The following is a 19,134-nucleotide window of genomic DNA, read 5'->3' on the forward strand; positions in this document are numbered from 1 at the left end:
AATACATGTCACTCACACACGATTCCCTTTATGATACATCATAAGTATATAATATAACACGTCATCTCTTCTAATCCATTATTAGAGATGACGCAACAAACACTGAACCCTTTATTATAGAGACAATACAACAAACACTCATATCCTTTATGATACGACAACGCAACAATGGAATCAAAATTGTAAAATTGGTACTTGGGGAATTCATCGGATTTTTATCTGTTTTTCAACTGTTTCACGAGGTTTAACAACAATTTTTAAAGATCATGCTAATGTTTTCGTTCTGGACTCACTGTCATTAGGTTTCGGTTTCGATCTCAGCTAGAGTATTTTTTTATTTACAAAAGTGGACTGTTTAGAAAAAAACATAATACTCGCATGCACATGTCTCAGTTTAAAATATAATGTTGATGCATATTTTGCGACCGGGCAACGCCGGGCGGACTGATTGTAAAAAAAGTATTTATGACTGTGCTTTTTCCAACAGGATTTTTAAAAAAAATATTTATGAACTGTTTGTTTGATTAAAAAGAAGAACATAAAAATGTTATTGAAAAAAAAAAAAAACAGTTCATAAATATTTTTTTATTTTATAACAGTTTAATTTTTATGTTTGATGTGAAAAAGAAAATAACCAACATCTGATGTTTGATTAAAAAAAAAACAGTTCATAAACACATTTTTATTATAAAGGTTACGATTTAGTTATAAAAGTTAAAATAATGACTGAATAAAACTTCTATTTTTATATTTGCTTTTAAAAAAATTATATAAAAAAAAGCTACATTATATACAGTGTCGGTCATCCGTACCTTAACATTTGTCTGACGTCACTTCCGCCAAATTGCTTTGTAAATAAAGAAGTCCAACTCTTAACGAAAGCCGCGATACTTATAGAGTAATGTTGTATTGTTGTGATTTATCTGTAATTATTCCTAACTGCGCATCGAACGGATACCATAATTCTTAGTTCGCTGCACTTTTTCATAACAGAAAAATTGGTCAATTGATAATTTTTCATTTATATATGAAATCGAATGAAGATAATCACACACATATACTGGGGGTATAATTAAGTTTAATGTTGAAACTACTAAAAAAAATCTATCTCTATTTGTTCATTTTTATATACCTTCACACGAATGTTTCTGTTATGTAACAACCCCCCCCCGGATTTCTGTATAAAACAGAATAAACGTGATGATCGTGACAGAAAGAAAATTGTATCGGAATCTGGAATTTAGTAAGGAATCAGTAATTGTATCACGGGTAAACTGTTGGAATGGTCCAAGAACTAACATATATCACGGAAAATTAATTCCCTGACAGAACTTTTGTTTCGTCATTTTATGTCGCCTTAAAAAGATTTAAATCAAGACATACTAAGCCTTACTGCAAGAATCCTTATTCCAATTTTAATCAAAATCTATTAAATTATTTTAGTTAAAAAATTCTTAAAAGGTATGGCTTAAACTTAAGGGCACTTAAGAAGAAATTGAACTTTAGGGAACCTTGCTTAATTAATGACAAATGACTATGGATCAAATTCAGTGCGAATTTGATCCATCGTTCAAATGCAAGATTTTTCTTACTTGATGCACCCTAAAAAACATTTATAAACTCAAAAGAAACTGAAATTTGGAGAATATTCATTAGTTGATATCTTGTTTGTTGTTTACAAGGGAGTCACCAATTACCAAGGCTCGAAGTCCACTCGAGGATATGGGTTAATGAATGTAAGTCGATAGTGTAATAATCATTAATGGTGTAAATTGAGTAGAATGAGACATATTGTAAAATTCGTATTTAAATTTTCCACCTCCTTTTTGCCGCTTTTGCATAAAAGTAAATTAAACTATATATATCTCACCTCAGCCACCTTACCCCTAACATCTGTGGTACAAAATTTGGAATCATTGGTCAACCTCCCATTTTAAAATTCAAATATTTCAGATCCATTTATTCATTTACTAAACTTTTTTTTATATAAATGTTCAAAATAACATTTTTATACAAATGTTCAAAATAACATTTTTATATAAATGTTCAAAATAGCATTTTTATACAAATGCTCAAAATAACATTTTTATACAAATGTTCAAAATAAAATTTTTATATAAATGTTCAAAATAAAATTTTTATACAAATGTTCAAAATAAAATTTTTATATAAATGTTCAAAATAAAATTTTTATATAAATGTTCAAAATAACATTTTTATACAAATGTTCAAAATAAAATTTTTATATAAATGTTCAAAATAACATTTCTATAACACAAAAATGTTCAAAATAACATTTTTATAACACAAAAGTGTTAATAAAAACTTCCATACATTATCTATGACAAAATTCCATTTATTCATTTTAAGAAACTTTTTTGTACAAATGTTTAAAATATTTTTTATGATAACACAAGCTTTCATACATTATTCATGATAAAATTCTGTAATAAAACTCGTGAGAAACATAAATATATTATTTAAAAGAATACTATAAAAATGTAAATAATAAAAATTATCATTTTTTTCTCGTGATAACACAAGTGTTAAAACAAAAAAATATCAGGTTTACAAGAAAGTTCTTGCGGTTTTTAACTTTTAAATCCAGATGAACATATCTCGGCTCAAACAATTTTTTTATCGAAATAAGCACCATCAGAATTAACACATTTTTGCCAATGCAAAACAAGTGTATTTATGACACTTGACCTTCGGGTAAAAATCAAAATGTAGTATCTGTTCTTCAGATGCTACACTTCAATTTCTTGTTCTCTGTCTAATGTGGAGGAGAAATCCTTCACGACTGAGAAATTTTTATTTTTGTTCCTTTTCTCCACATTAAAAAACGATCCTGGTGTCTAACTCTGTCCCGAGGCATTGTAAATAGGAACAAGTGTATTTATGCCAGTAACGTAAAAATATTGTGTTCTGGTGGCAATGAAATCGCTGAAGGTTTTTTTTTTTTTATATCACTTATGTTTTGAAGCATTTCTCACGCAGAAAATTGTCGAGTTGCTTGAAAAAGTGGCAGTCAGTAGGTAAGAGGTCTAGGGAGTATGGCGGATGAGGTAGAGTTTCGGAAACCAATTCGGTTAACTTCTGCGGGGTCGGGTTTGCAACGTGTGGTCGGGCATTGTTGTGGAGGAAAATTGGGCCTTTTCTGTTCACTAATGTTGGATATTGTTGTCGAAGTTTCTGATGGATTTCATCTATTTGTTGACAGTAATTGTCCGCCATAATGGTTTCGCTTGCATTAAAAAAACTGTAATGCATGAAACCGGTCGCAACGAGTAAACATTCAGCATGATCTTATTTTGGTACAACTCGTGCCCCGGAAAGTGTCATGGAGCTTCGTCGGCGTCTAACTACTGAGCTGTGCATTGCCGGTTGTCGTAAAGAACCCACTTTTCATCTCAAGTCACAGCCTGGTCGAAAAACGAGTCGTTCTTGTTGCGTAAAAGAAGGGACGATGACACTTCATAACAGCGTTTTTGTTTTGTTTTGGTTGTCGTTCAATTTTTGAGGCACCCATTTAATCATGTTTTTCGGCTTTCCAATCTCTCTCAAGTGGTTGGAAATCGTCGTAAACGTTAAGTCTAATTCAGAAGCAAGTTCTAAAACTTATTTGAAAATACATTATTTACATCAAAATAAAAAATTCTGCAAGAACTTTCTTCTCAACCTAATATTTATAGAAATGTAAAAAAAAAAAATGAATGTTTATTATTTTTTATTTTTTCATAATAACACAAGTGTTAAAACAAAAATCATATTTATAGAAATATAAAAAAATATGAAAAGTTATTATTTTTCATGATAGCACAAGAAGTGTTTGTTGGGGGCAGGACGGTTTGCCGTGTTTTAGACGATCCCGTCCCCATGTATATAATGGTGAAATGGTTGTATTTAATGGTAGAGAAATTGAAAAGGCGAAAGGTCGCATAATGAAGACGAAAATATACCGTTATATATCAACGAAACAAATGCAATTTATTTGCATAAATATATACAGGAAAGAGGATAGAAAGAATGAGAGTTCATTGAGAGATAAGTAACGTTACTTGCGGTTGACTGGCTAGTCAGGACGCGGTGGTGGCTCATGGCTCCCACCGGAGCGGTGTTTGTCACATCTTGACTGGTCGAGCGTTCAGCGGAAAAGAGGGTGAATTAAGAGAAACAGGAAGTGACGTAGCTAGGTCGCTCTTCTGAGTAAAAGGGCGACAATCGAGTTAGGCTGAGAGTGTTCAACTTCCACATGTTAAAACTAAAATAATATTTTGAAATAAATTATTTCCATATGGTTTTGTATTTCGTTTCGTGTTTAGTAACTTCCGTTCCATATTTAGGTAAACCTAGTCCACGTCCGGCGTTTTAACTTTGAGTAAAGATCAGAAAAAGATTCTTCTGATCTTCTACACCACTATTTGCAGATAGGCAGGAGTGTGAGTAACACCATTCGTCTCTCTCTGTCTGACACCGGTCCTACGAAGCTTACATTTAGCAATAATAAAAATGTCACCTCCTTGTCAACTCTCTGACAATACCATACAACCGGTTCGATAAGATCTTTGCCAAAATCTTTAACTCTGTGTTTAGTAGAGTTATAGGCCCCCAAAAGTCTAGTTCTTCCCTATAATGTCCGTCCCGCTACGACAGCAACACGATCATTCCCTTGGTGACATAACCCTAGATAGAACTCTAGTCAAAGGAATGGTTTAACACATCCGGTAGAATCAGTATAAACATCTGTAACAGCCTGAAATAGAATTTGTAGGGCTGTTCAGTAAATCCCGGTAATTTGATGCTGCTGACCTGCTTCAACACTGCCCAAACCTTGCGCTCCGTAACCTTGCCTTTGTAACGTGATCGTTACGCTCCAACAGTTTTCGTTAGTTTAAAATTTTCTCTGGGCCCCACGCCATCCGACACTGTCAAGAAGGAACAAACAAAGTAAATAAATCCTGGTTAGCATTTTTACTTTTTTTTAAAAAACAAAACCCCATTTATTACCGTTACTCTCCCGTCTCGACACTCTCAGAGGTATAAGTTCCATTATAATTAAATCAACGCTTTTATCACGGAACTCACACCCCTGACGTTAATCTCGCGTAGCCAACGCACCGTTGATGAAATCTCAAAATACAACTACTAAGAGACAACGCACGAATCTTTACTACTTACTTTTCTTACTATAACTTTCCAACATGGCAAGAAAAGAAGAAGGGATAAAAAGAAAAGAAACAAACAAAATACTGAGGATGGAGTTTAACTCCGAAATATATTTTTATTATACATTTCCAACAAGTAAAATATTTGTTTATTTTCATAAAATTGCGTTGTAATTTGTCTTTCAAGCACGCTTGATGCGTATTTTATCACATATATATATATATATATATATATATATATATAGGATACTTACTTATAATTGATGTATCATCATTATTACGAATAAATCTATATATATCGGAAAATTCAAATCGGATGACACCTGAGACCAAATGTCTAGACGTGTCAGCGCTAGAACGAACTCAACCCTGGAGACGATCTAAAACTTCTGAAATTGGAAATAAATAATTTCATTTTTGATTCTTGAATTTTTTATGTATTAATTAAGTTAAAAACTAATGTCTTTGGAAATTCCTCTTATTATTAACCAAAGACAATGAAAAACTGAGAAAATATGGTTAAAAAAAATCCACACACACACATATACTCCTATAAATTTGGGTATTTTTTGTATTGATATTCATATTAAATACCATTTTTTCTATTTATTAAAACAAAATACAACTCGTATTCTTTTTCAGTCGACTAGCGGCGAGCGTTTACTTTCTTTAGGTTCCTAGTAGTTATTCGTATTCCTAGTAGTGCTGTTTTTATTCGACTTCTTTTTGTGTATTTGAATGTATATCTGTAGCCGTAATATCTATTTTTAAAATTTAAGGGGATCATACTTGTTCGGGTTTTCTTTCGTGAATATTTGCAAAATCAAAGTCACCCTTGACTTTATAGGCCGGTATTCTACCCCGAAGCCATAAAAAATTAATACGAAAATTTGTAACAGAGTGTGAACGCGCGTATGCAAATGCATGCAAAAATGCGAAATGACGCCACAGTAAAAAAAAAAGACAATAAAAAGGAGAGAGAGCACGTTAGAGAAGACGATCACGTGCGAGACGTCATAGCTGTAACGAAAAGTTACGCGTGGCGGGATAATAAGGAAATTAATGTTGTTACAAATAAAAAGGAGTCGAGTTATTACTTGTCCTATGTTCCTTGCAACATAACTGTATACAACGTGTAGGATTCGTGTGCAAACGTTGTAACGTTACAAATTGAGGGAAACTATCTATAAATGGCACATTAGCGGACATAACCAGTAAACAGTAAAAGCGTATTCAACGACGGGAAGTCGGGATATTGTATTTGCGCTTAGGTTGATCGTTTTTTTTTTTCTTAATCCCTTAAAGAGGGCTGGACTTTTATTTTAATTTTATTAAAAGGGCTTTATAACGATATTATTTTAAAACCCAACCAGAGATTTACACGATAATTGAGGGACATTAAATCATAAATGCCAAATTGTTAACATGAACAGTAAACAGTTAATTTGTCTGTCACTTCCGGTAAATCTATTCGGATGCAGAAGACGTTGAATCAAAGGGCGCATAAGTAGCGGGGAAATAGTAAATTACCGTTTGATCTTAATTTTCTTTTCGATGAAGCGGCCGTAGATTGAAAAGGCGATTCAAATGAATGGATAAATAGAATTCGTCCGTTTCTTTAAAGCTTCTGTGAACAGCCGTGGGTCCATGTGGATCCGGGTGGTAATCCTTGATTAAGATTTACATAGAAAACCGTTAACTTCTTAAAGTTCATATATCCCTATCACCATCACAACCGTATAACTCTTCGAACTTTAATGGCTGGCGTATAAAATAACGAAATTGTCGCACATAATTCTGTTATACGTATTATTTATATTCAACGAATTTCCATGGCGACTCCTTACTTCTTAACGTGGTCTTTTTAGCGTCTGTAAACTCCTATATACGGCACAATCACATTGGAACACCGGTTCTCGACAGATCACCAAAGTTAAGCAACGATGAGGCTAGCCAGTACCAGATGGGTGACCATTTAGGAAGGCTAGGCGCCGTATGTGCCGCGCCGAATTGTAGAAATTTCCAGGTTGGTATCTGGGAGTGCGTTTAACTCACGGAGGGGGGGGGGTGCACCTCCGAATCGAGACGGAAAGCAACGGGAAACTACCGTCTTTACTTGCCTTCCCGAAATTACCATGGTTCTACAATTTGGAGAGCCGTGATCGCCGATGCTGTTAAAATAGCAGAGCCGCTGAAAAAAACAAAAACAAAAAAAAATACAAAAAAAAAAAAAAAAACGACTCTTGGGAGTCCATTGAAATAATTGGTTAAGTTTATGTGTTTTGTTGTAAAGATATTGCGGGAAGAGCGCCATGATAAGATATGGTTCGAACTTTAAAGGAAAGTGCAATCCCGTTCTATATCGCATTGCCATAGAGACCGGCTACTTGATGCAAACAAACGCTTGTAAACGTCATCACACTGCGTTGCACTAATGATGATGATGATGATGATGATGATGATGATGATGGTCTAGCAACGAGAAGAACCGAGTTGCATTACGTTTGCTATGGCGTGCGAAGCTATTCATTGGATGACGACGGTGCTGACATCAAATTTTTAATGGCGGCCATAGCTAAGCAACACGTTTACGTCTGCGTGGACGAGTACACATAAGTCAGCAAAACATGCAACGAAGCGAGCAGACGACATTTGAGTGTGATGACGTATTCTTCAACTTTTTTGGTTGGCTTTTCTTTCATATGTATCGACTCTTTCTCCGCCTCTTTCTCCCCCCTCTCTCTTTCTCCTCCTCCTTTTACTCTGTTTTTTTTTTATATGTTTGTCTGACTATTTTTGTTTATCTATTTAATCTATCTGCTTATCTATGCCCTTCCATCTCTCTCTCTTTCCTCTTCTCTTTATCTGTTATGTTTATGTAAACACACGCACACACATACACATACATACACTTATATTTAATGCCTTTATTTTTGTCTTTCTATCTATCTATTATCAACCCCTTTTTTTACATGGAGGTCGCCACTTATCAAGGACCAGAAGCCACTCGGCGATAAGGGTTATTGTGTGTGCAGTAATCAATGCGGTAGTGTTGTATTATTCGTTAGTATTGGAGATTTGATAAAGTATCATTACTTAAGGGGGCGGTTAATCAGGGATTTGTTTATGTTTGGCTTGAAGACATCCAAGTTGAAGTCAGGAGGGAAACAGGCAAGCGGAAGAGAGTTCCACATGTGTGCACTTCTAAGAAAGAATCTTTGTTCATGGAATCTACGTTTTGATTTAGGCACAGATAAAGAGTGGGGGAAATTATTGACAGTGGTTTCAGTTAGACGGGTGTTTTTCGTGAAAGATTGGCGAGGGGGGACCAGAGATTGGAGATCAGACGAGCACTTGCCATGGAAATAACGATAAAACAAAGGCTCGCAACGTCTCTTCTGTGGCAGAGAGGTTGCAGGGAAGAGAAACGGGCATTCCCCACCAAGCCACGAAGTCTATTTTGTACTCTGTCAAGGCAGGATAGGCTGTTTTTAACAGTTCCTGCCCAGATGTGGCAACAGTAATCCATCCTTGGACGTACTTGGCTTTTTTTTTTTTTTTTTTTTTTTTTTATTACATTTTCACCCCAAACAAGGCAAATTGCCACTTTGGTGTAGGGGGCTACTATCAGGGGCAACAACTACTGGGGTACTATGTAGGGATTTGGGCAGCAAGGTGTCGGTTCACGTTACACTTGAACTTCTGCACGTCAGTACTGTTGGGGAAGCAGGGACCTGGAATGGAATTCCAGAGTCTTGCGGTTCTGGGGAAGAAACTATTGGAGTAAAAAGATCTTTTACATCTAGGGACCTCTACAGTGTGGGGGTGGGATCTAGTAGCCTGTCGGGTTTGTCGAGGGTGCTCGCGTCGTGGGGGCACAAGTGATTGCAGTTCATCAGAGCATTCACCACTAAAATACTTGTAGAACAGGCAGAGGGATGCAACATTTCGTCGATGGGACAGAGGCTGAAGCTTAGATGCCAGTTCAGGGCCTATCAGATTTGCGACTCTCTTTTGAACCTTGTCAAGGAGCGAGAGACTAGTAGCAGATGCACCAGCCCAGATGTGGCAGCAATACTCCATACATGGGCGAATGGTGGCCTTATAGAGGTACAGGATACTTTCGGGTGTTAGTAGTTTTCTAGCACGGTAGAGAGAGCCTACCTTTCTTGCAGCGGCCCTGGCAATGCCTTCAATGTAATTGTTCCAGCTCATGTTTCCTGTGAACGTTAGGCCAAGGAGTTTGAAAGATGGACTCTCAGATAAAGAGTCGTTGGCCATTGCTATTGGTGGTAGAGAGGGTTTCTTGTAATTATTGAATGAAACTAGTTTAGTCTTGGCAGCATTGAACGCGACCAGCCACTTTTGTCCCCATTCCACTACAGATTGGAGGTCTTCCTCTAGTGTTTCTGCCATTTCTTTAGAAATGTGTTCATTCGTCTTCCTGTCGTGTCTGCCATAGAGTGTAGTGTCATCAGCATATATACCCATCTCAGAGGCAATGTTGTCGGGGAGGTCATTTATGAATATCAGGAACAATAGAGGTCCAAGGATAGAACCCTGGGGCACTCCCGCATTTATATCATATTGTTTAGATGTGCGACCGTCGAGGACTACCTGGATTTTTCTCTTATCTAAGAAGGATTTAATTATGTTAAGTATTCTACCAGTGATACCGTAAGATCTAATCTTCCTGAGGAGACCCTCATGCCATACCCTGTCAAAAGCCTTAGATATATCTAGAGCTACCGCTCTGCCTTCCCCCGCTTTGTCCAGTGATTGGTATATACATTTAGAGATCACGGTGAGGATGTCTGCTGTGGAACGGGCTTGTCTAAATCCATATTGTTTGTCAGTCAGTAGTTTAGCATCTGTAAGATGATGGACTAGAGCATGGTTAATTATGGTCTCAAATATTTTGGCAAAAAGTGGGAGGAGGCTAATGGGGCGATAATTTGATGGGTCTGTCCTTTCGCCAGAATTCTTGAATACTGGTACAACAGAAGCAGTTTTCCAACAGCCCGGAAAGCAAGCTTCATTAAGACATTTGTTGTAGAGTTTGGAGAGAACTGGAGCTACTTCGGCTGAGCACTTTTTTAATAGCACAGCTGGGATAAGATCGGGTCCACATGCTTTTGAGGTGTCAAGGTTTTTTATGATAGCATGCACCTGAGCAGGGGTGGTTTTCAGATCGTCTAGTGTGGCGTCTGTCCGCATAGGAAAGTCAGGTAGGGGGTGGTTGGAAGGGTCCAGTGTGGAGTTTGAGGCAAACCGACTGGCAAGCATGTTAGCCTTGTCGGTTGCTGAGGAGATAACCTCGTGATTGTTGGTTAGTGGGGGAATTGTTGATTGCCCATTATTTACTACACTGTTGTAGATTTTCCAGAAGTCTCGAGTTCCTAGTTTTTGTGCTTCGATGCGCTTTTTAGTGGTTTCCGTAAATTCTCTCTTAGCTGTCGCTATTTCTTTCTTAACGTTATTTCTAGCTTCTATATACTTCAGTCTGTTTGAACTGGACTTGTGTCGGTTAAACCTACGGTATGCATGCTGCTTTTGAGTAATGGCAGTTGCACAAGTCGACGTAAACCATTGGGGAGAGTGGGGCTTACTATAAAATTTCCGCATGGGAACATGCGCTTCGATTGCAGTTTTGAACCAGTCAGTGGTCTCGTTTGCACACTGTTCAGCAGGGAGAGAGAAAATATTTTTCCATGGAGCATCTCTAATTTGTTCCCTGATGGCTTCCCAGTCAGCTTTATTATAATATCTCGTTGTTTTGAGCACTGGCTCTTCAGTTTTGGGACTAGAGTTTAGGGCGATTTCAACCATTATCACTGCATGATCAGCGTTCCCGAGTGGGCTGTGGGCCTTCGCTATGCAGTCATCGGGAACTGTGGTCAAAAACAGATCTAGAAGTGATGCGTGTTGTTCTTCCTGGTCAGGGAAACGGGTTGGAAACGTAACAATTTGTGATAGGGAGTGAGATATAGCGAAGCTATGGGTTGTGCTGCCCGCTGCATCTGTGTGAGTAGAGAATCCAAGCCAGTTTTTGTGGTGGACATTAAAGTCACCAAACACATGTATTTGTGCGCTAGTGTCGAGGGACAGTGCCGTGTCTATGCTGTCAGATACTTTGTTTATTATGGAGCAGTCCTGAGTCGAGGGAGAGCGGTAGAGAAAATAATAGTAGCTAATACTGTGTTGCACGTTTAGTCTAAAGCACATAAAGGCTTGATCATCTGTTTCTAGGTTTGTTTCTCTAGTCAAGGGAAGGGTATTACGAATGTAAACTCCAAGTCCGTGCATATGTCTGTCAGAGTCCTTACGGCAGAGTGGGAGATATCCAGGCATGTTAAAGTGGTTAGAGGGAATGGAGGAGTGTAGGTTAGTCTCACTTAGTGCTAAGATATCCGGGGTATTTGTTAAGAGAAATGCTTCAACATCAGCTAAGTTAGTTCTAAGCCCACGGATATTTGTGAATGAGAGCCTCAAGGGAGGAGGCAAGTTGAATTTGTTTGTCCCTAATCCTGGTTTAAGCTTATTTTTAGATTGTACTGTCGTCATATTTTTTTTAAGAGTTTCGGTAAGGGGGAGCTAAGCAAGAGGTTATGCGGAGCTTCAGACATGCATCACAAGTAGACCATCAGCTGACCTTTCTCCAATTAGGATTGTGGCCTCAGGAAAGCCCACCGGGGATGAGTGCAGGGTCCCTTTCCATGCGCGTCATGGCACTGCAAACAACCCGATATTATTCAACTGTTGATGGAGCAGCCACTCTAAGCGCTACCAAAGAGTTAGGGCTCCTGTACTACCAGTCGGGAACAGCAGCCAGGAACTGTCAATCCGGTACCCTCAACCCTTTAGAAGAAGGTCAACCCAATCTAACCGCTCAGGCATATCTTATACTCAAGCACTCCCAAATGTTCAGTTTTAGGGGTGGGGCATGCTGGGAATGGGGAAGAACGGCGTTCATTGCCCTAGCCAGGAAACAAGATCTACCGCTGGGTGTTTCTGTCGAATCACTGAGATAGTGTCTCTGCGCTTGACTAATAGGCAAAGAAGGAGTATGGAAGCCGGGCGATAGACAGAGCCTATCTACTCCTTAAGCAATTTAGGTTTGCAAACCGGTGAATTTGTTTGAGTCACCAGCTCTAGGAAGGTTGTCATCCAAGACTGAAGAGGCCTCTCTCCCCTTTGGTTTAGTTTCAGAGTTTTCCTTCTCCTAGACGGATGATCTGGGAAGACCTACTGGGTCCGTCAGCCCTGAGAGGGTTTTCTCCGCGCCTAGGTTCTAATCCAGGTATTTCTGCGACCCCGCGTTGTTAGTGTTACTGGGTTAGTTTGTTGGGGATTATATCTACTGATTAGTTACACTCCTCAAAGTGATTTAGGGACATGCTATTTACTTGTTAATGGATAAAGGGGGTGGGTGAAGTTCATGCAGTGTAAGCGTCTATGTTTGTAAGAGGGCTTGTTAGGGAGGAGATAATGTGATTTTAGTCGTACCCTTTTTTTTTTTTATTTTATTAATGTTAGCTTAGGTCTAGTATAGTGTTACAGTATGAGTAGGTATTAAGAATTGAGCTACGAGTTGTGCCCGAGCTATTTTAGATGATAGGAGGGTTAAGATGTAAGTGCAATATAGCATGGATAAGACAGCAAGTATTGAGTCATGCGTAATTAGGTGAATAGATATATATGGGCAGGTTTTCAGTAGGTGCGAATAGAGTTGGAGGTATTTTTTAGTAAGAGTCATGGGGCGTTTTGCATAACAAGGAGTGTCGTTTCAATAACGTAATTAATCGTTGCAAAACTCGAGACAGTTGTGTAGTGCATATCGCTTTGTTTCTGGGTACTTTGGCTGTTAAGTACCTGCCTTTGTGTGCATAGGCTGTTAAGTCCCTTACTGGATAGGAATGAGCTGTAATGCATGCCTTAGAGGTAGAAATGTATAGATGTTTAGTGATGGTTATTAAAACAGTTTGCATGTGAGGGATTAGGGGCTGGAAGTTAGCGATTCAACTACAGATGCGGAGCAATGTGGGAGTTTAGTGGCGGATAGGTTGGAAGGAGTAGATTGTTAGCGTTCAAGAGAAGAGGGGTTATTTATTTACAGGTGGATTTCCATTAGGATTTTTGAGTTACAGGTAAGGTTTAGTCTGAAGAAGGGAGGACATTTTTTTTTTTTTTTTTTTATGCATGCAGGTAAGACAAACGCAATCGTCTTGGAGGTAAAATGTATAGGATTTCGTAGCTAGCTATTAGGTTTTTCCCTCCCAGTTATAGGGACAGCTAATTCGTTGGGATTTGGAATTGTAGTCATTAAGGTCAGGCGCAGAGTGTTGCATCTATTCAGAAAATTAGCCCTAGTATCACAGCTGGGATTGTGTATATTGCAGTTAAAAATATAGTGCCAGTCAAATTATGAGCCACGTGCAGTGGTTTGGTATGGTATGGGTATCATGGAGGACACTTACATACAAGCACGCGTACGGTGATTGCATATATTAAGTATACTACTTAAATAAAGTTCTTCTGTCTTCTATAGTAGAAAGAAAGGTGGTCCTAGCTCTGTTCTATATTCTTGCATAGGCTATTCGTTTTCGAGTAGAGTTCTTCTGACCTTAAAAACGGCTCGCGTGGGACTAAGTGTTAGAGACCATTTTTACGCATATGTAATTAAAATGCATTAAATAAATACATTTAAAGAGAAGGTATACACAGTTGGTAAAAGCAAAAAGAGAAATAAATAAACAAAGTGATATAGATTTTATAGATAGAGAATTGCATCATTAATGAGATATCTTTTGGAGCGGTAGAAGGATCCCACCATTTTCCCAGCGACCTTGGCAACAGACTTGATGTACGTGTTCCATTTCAGATCAGGAGTAACGGTAAAACCCAGAAGCTTATCCCCTAGACGAGAGCAATCCATTTCAATTGATGCCAGATGGGGATCAGAGCGTTGATGATGTAAAGATAGGAACTTTAGATGCATTAAAAGTAACCAGCCACCTTTTTCCCCACTGAACCATGCGCTCAAGTTCAGAGGAAATAGATTTTGAGAGAACATTGTTATTTACGGCCTTCGATGTGTTGCCATAGATGGTCGTGTCACCAGCATAGATATCAACGAATGATATAAGTATGTGCTTTGCGAGTTCATTGATGTAGATCAGGAAGAGAGATGGACCCCCGAGGGACTCCAGCATTAATACTTCGGGCCTCTGATTTCTGCCCATCAACCACTACTCTTATGAGCCTATCAGAAAGAAATGATTTAATGATTAAGAAAACATTTCCAGTAATACTGTAACTGGAAATCTTGTGAAGTAGGCCTTTATGCCATACCTTATCGAAGGCCTTTGATATGTCAAGAGCAATTGCCATAGAAAAGAAGCCTTTGTCGAGAGATTCGCTAATCCTATGAGATATAACCGTTAGCACATCTGCTGTTGATCTAGCAGAACGGAAACCATATTGCATGTCACTAAGAAGGTTGTTTCTGTTGAGGTGGTTGACTACTTCTCTGTTTAATATGGATTCCAGCAACTTACTCATGACACACAGGAGACTTATTGGTGTGTACTAAGGTAAATTTCTATATTATTCCACGTATACTTCTCGAGTAATATTTCTCTCTCTCTCTCTCTCTCTCTCTCTCTCTGCCTGTCTCTCTCTCTCTTTCTTTCTCTTTCTCTTTAGGTTTGTTTGACTATATATATATTTTTGTTTATTAAATCTATCTGCTTAACTATGTCTTTTCATCTCTCTCTCTCTCAATGTCTTTCCTCTTCTCTTTATCTGTAATATATATCTATATATCTATATCTATATATCTCTCTCTCTCTTACTCTCTCTCTCTCTCTCTCTCTCTCTCTCTCTCTCTCTATATATATATATATATATATATATATATATATATATATATATATACCAAATCATACGTATTTAAGCGAGAAAACTTATGAATCTGACGAGGTTATTAAGAGTGCTCAATAAAAGAAGAGCAAGATATATTTTATTGATATAGACAAATTTACACATGGCCGCGACACTGTACATGCTAATGTTTCAGATAGATGGTCGGTTAAAACCACAAGTCCTCGTTAGGCGACATAAAAATATTTGTCTTCGATTGAAGAAAACCGATTCTTCTGTGGTTTTAACAGACCATCTGTCCGAAACATTATTATGTCCAGTGTCGCGACCATGTAAATTTGTCTATATCAATAATATATATATATATATATATATATATATATATATATATATATATATATATATATATATATATATATATAATATAAAGCTGAATGTGTGTGTATGTGTGTGTCTGGTCACAAATAGGCTCCTATATGGTTGACTATTTTAAAAAACTGATTACATATAATAATAGAAGAAGTATCGAGACACAGGAATGGGTATGTTTGATCTGGCAGAACGGTAGTTCATTAAAATTATGAGGTCTGCATTCACGCCTGGTCCACAAAGTATGGAAATAAAAAATTAAAAAAAAACGTTTACAAGTGTTTTTGATATAGATGTACATAAGAATACTTTGATAAGTATGTTTTAACTTAAATAGGGATGGTATAATAAAATTGTGGGGTCTACGTTTGCGCCTGGCCTCCATAGAATGGAAATAGGCACAAACTTTAATAAAGACTTTTCATATCTATCTGCGTAAGTATACTTTGATAATTATGTTTCAGTTTGAAGAAATATGGTATAATAAAATTATGGGGTGTTCGTTCGTACCTGACCTCCATAGAATGGAAATATGCCAAGTTTTTTTAAAATATAGATCCACAGAATATTGTGATAAGTGTTTCATTGTGAACAGGTATGGTATAATAAATTATGGGGTTTATCTATTTTATTTTTACTTTCATCATATTTTGCTTTGGTTTTGATACCCCCAAATTCAACCCAAATTTACAACCCTTCCTTTTCATAACCTATCATATTTTCATAAATCAGAGTCCATTTTCCGTAGGCCGTTTTTGAACCCAGTCAACGACGGGTACTTTTGCTAGTGTATATATATATATATATATATATATATATATATATATATATATATATATATATATATATATACTTCTTATTTTTTATTATTTGAATCCTTTGAGATGAGTAATTTGTATATTTATTTATTTATTTATTTGCAGACTGTTATCCTCATCTTTATAGTTGTTGTTTCACAATGTTTCGGACAACTATTCCTCTGGCCTTCGTCAGGTGGTTAAAATAAATAAATAAATAAATAATGAATAAATGAATAAATAAATAAATAATGAATAAATGAATAAATAAACAAATAATAAATATGGAAGACCAGATAAGAACGAAAAACTTGGATTAATAAAAGCAAAAAACCCAACCTTAATCGGCATTCGGGGCCTGTGGCCCAGTGTATAGTGGCGTTGAATTTCTACGGTTTTAGGTGGGTATTGTCTGAAGATAGCGGTTTCAATCCTATCTAAAGCCCATCCAGAGAATTAGTTGGATAAAACATGGTGACACGACAACTATGGAAGGCAGTAATTACTAAGGATGCAGTTAAGAGAATCAGGATCCCTATCCTTTTACTGTTAAGTAGAATTTTTGTTGCTTAACGTTAAAATATCATTTTTATTAGTATACCGCGCTTAAGTTTGAAATAATTTTTATTGGTCTTTTATGCTTAAGTATCGAGAAGCATTGTTGTTATTCTGTCACACTGAAGTTTGAAATAGAATCTTGATAGTTTGTCAGACTTAAATTTGATATAATATTTTTGTTAAGTTGTCATGCTTAAGTTTGAAATAGCATTCTTGTTGATCTGTTAGACTTAAGTTTAAAAAGGACATTTTTGTGGTCTGTCACACTTAAGTATCAAATAGCATTTTTGTTGGTTCGTTGGGATTAAATTTGAAATAAAATGGCTGTGAGCTACTTAAAAACACGATTTTCTATTTTTTTTTAGTTATCTGCCATTCATCAGTCGCCAACTATTCTGGGTGTAATAGAGCTAAGAGGAAAAGGTCTCATGTATGATGTAAAAAGAAACTGGAATCTTAGGAAGATCTCTAATTATAGAAACAACTGGATTTACGAAAACGAATTTAAAAAAAGTATCTGGCAAATATACCCGGTGAACCAAGTGCAAGGGAGATATAAACATTTGCACATTAAGGGACGGTTAGAATCTTACAAAAAAATTGGCGATTATTTTGTATATGCCAATTCTATTTGCCAGCATCATGTCATTTATGAAAATCAGGAATAATTAGGAAACAGTTTCTATCTCTGTATTTCTGTTGCACTGAAAAGAATATTTAGCATCAGGCAGAATGCACCATCTTCAGGTTTTTACGAAAAACACTCGTCTAGCTGAATCCACTGTAAAAAACTTTCCACGCTCTTTATCTATGCCTAAATCAAAACGTAGATTCCATGAACAAAGCTTCTATCTTAGAACTGCACGTCTGTGGAACTCTGTTCCGTTTGCCTGTTTCCCACCTGACTACAACCTGGATGTCTTCAAGTCCAACGTAAACAGATTCCTGATGAACCGCCCCCTTAAGTAGACACTTTATTAAATCTCCACACTAACGTACTGTACTTACAATAACCCTTATCTCTTAGTCGCTTCCGGGCCTTGATAAGTGGCGACCATCTTTAAAAATATATATATATATATATATATATATATATATATATATATGAAAATTGAAAAAAATATACGTTAAAGTCAGGTGTTTCTTACAGTACTCAATTCAGGAGAGTTGAAAATTTGTAAATATAACCTTAATCTTTTATAATAACTTGCATTTCTGTTGCATTTCTGTTGCATTAAAAATAATGACGATAAACCACTGACGTACAAAAATATAATAAATGCTGTATAGTGAAAAAAATAAGATCCACACACAGGAATTTGACAAGTATTTTATCAGTTGATTGACGATCTTAATTTCGAATTGATATCATACAACAATGTGTGAAACCCACACATCTGCCAACAAATGCCAATTCGAGGATTTCACCTCCTCTGTCAGTGTGTCTATTTAGCGACATTATTTTTTCTTTCTGTTTCCAATTTTTGTACATGCTTGGAATAAACAGTTATTTTATTTCTGACGATAGACTGTGTTTTAGTTTACTAGCATTAGTATTGTTTACTTGGTCAGGCGTCGTTGACTAAATTAACGATTATGTTATTTTCGACAACCAATCATGTTATGCTGGGTTTTCTTTCGGCCAGATGTTTGCTTCTATCAAGCAGGTTTATTGCTGTCACATGACCTTTTCACTGTGCCCAGCTTGGATATTTAACAAACACTGCAATAGCTGTCTCTCCCTTTGTATGCCATCTGCATTCACCCGAGGCGGGTTGAACCGACTTCCTCCAAAGGAAGAAGTATCAAGAGATTAATTAAATTTACAAGCAGTCCTCAGTTGAATGTTATCTTGATCATGACAGATCACGATGTTAGGTTTTTACAGTTCTTGGAGGGAGGCTTCGACGTCCTCCTACATACAGCGCCTGATATTTCGAAATATTGGTACTGTCCAGGCTCAATGTTGCTTAACTACGGTGATTTTACGAGAATCAGTTTGTCACGTGATCATGTTTTACATTTGTGAACTCCACTGATCTAAACAGAAAATGTTGGAACTTCTTTTAGAAAAAAACGACCTTTCTTACTTATGCCGGACATAACCTTCAAGTTTCTGAGTTTTTGAGATGAGGATTGGTGACTCGTATTATTTGGATTCATTATTCTGAATTTCCAGTTTAGAATTATATGCTCATACGATGAAGACGCTTTTTTTTTTGTCTTGGACGATTCTTGTTTACTTTAAATGATAGGCTTGGTTCACTAAGGCGATTGTTTTCGCATCTGTTTGTACATTAAAATGTTTAATATGCTGTGAAGTCGACAGAAACAAATCGATATGAGACGACATTTTTAAT

The sequence above is a fragment of the Euprymna scolopes genome, chromosome 37, assembly GCF_053919585.1.
Source record: "Euprymna scolopes isolate OS-2025 chromosome 37, ASM5391958v1, whole genome shotgun sequence".
NCBI classification, from domain to species: domain Eukaryota; kingdom Metazoa; phylum Mollusca; class Cephalopoda; order Sepiida; family Sepiolidae; genus Euprymna; species Euprymna scolopes.